We start from the raw sequence: 3,005 nt of genomic DNA on the forward strand, positions 1-3,005 counted from the left end.
CTGAGCAAGTGCAGAATGGTGGTAGAATGTACGTTTAGCCATTTAAAGGCATGCTGGCGCACATTGCTGACTTGCTCAGACCTCAACCAAACCAATATCCCCTTTGTTATTGCTGCTTGCCTTGTGCTCCACAATCTCTGTGAGAGTAAGGGGGAGATCTTTATGGCAGGGTGGGAGGCTGAGGCAAATCAGCCGGCAGCTGATTACGCGCAGCCAGACACCAGGGAGATTAGAAGAGCACACCAGGCAGCGGTGCGCATCAGAGAAGCTTTGAATACCAGTTTCATCACCGGCCAGAGTACGGTGTGACTGTTGTGTTTGTTTCTCCTTGATGAACCCCCCCACTCCCTGATTGACTCATTCCCTGTAAGCAACCCACCCTGCCCCTTCAATTACAGCTTGCTTAAGGAAATAACGTCGCTATCATTTAAAAAGCATGTATTCTTTATTAATTCATTATAAAAAGAGGGAGAGAACTGACAAGGTAGCCCGGGTGCAGTTTGGGAGGAGGATAGGAGGGAAGGAAAAGGCCACTAAAAAAACTTCAAAATAATGACAGCCTTTTGCTTGGGCTGTCCACTGGGGTGGAGTGAAGGGGTGCGCAGAGCCTCCCCCCATGCGTTTTTACACATCTGGTTGGGGAGGATATGGAACATGGTGAGGGGGGAGGGTGGTTATACAGGGGCTGCAGTGGCACTCTGTGGTCCTGCTGCCGTTCCTGAAGCTCCACCAGACACCGGAGCATGTCAGTATGATCACGCAGTAGTCCAAGCATTGCATCATGCCTCCTCTGATTTTCCTGCCACCACCTCTCATCTCAAGCGTCTCTCCTCTCCTAACATTCACTGGCCTCTTTCCTGTACTTTGATACCACATCCTTCCACTCATTCAGATGAGCTCTTTCATTGATGGTCAATTCCATGATTTCCAAGAACATTTCGTCTCACATCTTTTTTTTTCCTGCCACCTTATCTGAGATAGCCTTCAGGACAGAGCAGTGAGACTTGAAAAATTTGCAGCTGCTGGAGGGAGGGAAAAAAGGGATAGAAGTATTTAAAAAGATACATTTTACAGAACAATGGTTATACTCTTTCACAGTGAACAACGCTATTCACCTTACATAGCAGATGAGATTTCAGTACAAGGTTGCATTTTGCATCTTAATATTGAGTGCCTGAGGCTTTGGTGTTAGAGATCACAGACACAGGTCCAGGTAGCAGAATTTGGCTTGCATGCGGCCATGGTAAGCCATTGTCTTTCGGCTTTTGTAGCCTTCATATATCCAGTGCCCTCCTTTCCCAAATAGCAAGTAAAGCCCATTGAGTGCTGCTTCTTTCCCATTAACGTGCAGCACCAGAACCACCCCCCCATCCAATTCTCTGGGATAATCGCTTTACCCCCTCCCCCCACCGCGTGGCTGGTATCATGGAAGATCCCTGCTAGCCACACACACTCCACCCCCACCGCGTGGCTGGTAGCAGGGAAGATCCCTGCTAGCCAAATGCGAAAAAGCTCAGTGCCAATTCCCTCTCCCCTCCTCCTGCTTAGCTAACTGCAGGGAAAGTTTCTTTTCAGCCACAGGCAAACAGCCCAGTAGGAATGGCCATCTCTGTCCCCTCAATTAAATTCCCGTATTTCAATCAGGTTACCATGAATGATATCACTCTCCTGAGGATAACACAGCGAGATAAAGAACGGATGTTGCTTGAATGCCAGCAAACACCGGGACCATACGCAGCTAGGCTTTGTCATGCAATGATACCAGATTACTTGCTACATGCATGGCGTGGTCAAGTGTCCTACCATGGAGGATGGAATAAAGCTGCCCTGCCCAGAAACCTTCTGCAAAGGCTTTTGGAGTACCTCCAGGAGAGCTTCATGGAGATGTCCATGAAGGATTTCCGCTCCATCCCCAGACATGTTAACTGACTTTTCCAGTAACTGTACTGGCCACGAATGCATCCCAAGTCCTCAGGGCAAATTAATCATTTAAAAACGCTTGCTTTTAATCCATGTTTTATATTTACAAAGGTACACTCACCAGAGGTCCCTTTCATGGCTTCATTGTCTGGGATAGTGGCTTGGGAAGGCTGGGAGGGAACTTCTGTCAGGCTGAGAAAACGCTGCTGGCTGTTGGGGAGAATGGAATGCCATGTGCTCTCTGCAAGCTCGTCCTCCTTTTCCCTCCTCCTCATCTTCCTCATCCGCAGAATCCTCAGGCAAGGCTAAGATTACCCCCACCTCAGAATCCACGGCCAGGGGTGGGGTAGTGGTGGCGGACCCCACTAGAATTGCATGCAGCTCAGCGTAGAAGCAGCATGTTTGCGGCCCTGCCCCGGACCTTCCGTTTGCTTCTTTTGTTTTCTGGTAGGCTTGTCTGAGCTCCTTAACTTTCACACAGCACTGTACTGAGTCCCTGGTGTGGCCTCTCTCCATCATGGCCTTGGAAATTTTTTCAAATGTTTTTTCATTTCATCTTTTGGAATGGAATTCTGTTAGCATGGAATCCTCTCCCCATATAGCGATTGGATCCAGTACCTCCCGGGCGGTCCATGCTGGAGCTCTTTTTCGATTCTTAAACTACATAGTTACCTGTGCTGATGAGCTCTGCATGGTCACCTGTGCTGATCAACTCTCCATGCTGGGCAAACAGGTAATTAAATTCAAAAGTTAGTGGGGCTTTTTCTGTCTACCTGGCTAGTGCAGCCGACTCCAGATTGCTGTCCAGAGCGGTCACAATGGTGCACTGTGGGATAGCTCCTGGAGGCCAATACCGTCGAATTGCGGACACACTAACCCTAATCCAAAATGGCAATACCGATTTGAGCGCTACTTCCCTCGTCGGGGAGGAGTACAGATATCGATATTAAGAGCCCTTTATATCAAAATAAAGGGCTTTGTTGTGTGGACGGGTGCAGGGTTAATTCGGTTTAATGCTGCTAAATTGGGTATAAATGCGTAGTGTAGACCAGGCCTAAGTGAAACAAGATCCAGGAGAAGAGGGA

General features: G+C 48.5%; 1 pseudogene; it reads right to left on the reverse strand.

Moving 5' to 3' along the window:
- Window positions 1–632: 632 nt before the first annotated feature.
- LOC142046104 (uncharacterized) lies at window positions 633–2,613 on the reverse strand (annotated as a pseudogene).
- Between the last annotated feature and the right edge of the window lie 392 nt (window positions 2,614–3,005).

Source organism: Chelonoidis abingdonii, chromosome 1 (assembly GCF_003597395.2).
Source record: "Chelonoidis abingdonii isolate Lonesome George chromosome 1, CheloAbing_2.0, whole genome shotgun sequence".
Classification (NCBI taxonomy): domain Eukaryota; kingdom Metazoa; phylum Chordata; order Testudines; family Testudinidae; genus Chelonoidis; species Chelonoidis abingdonii.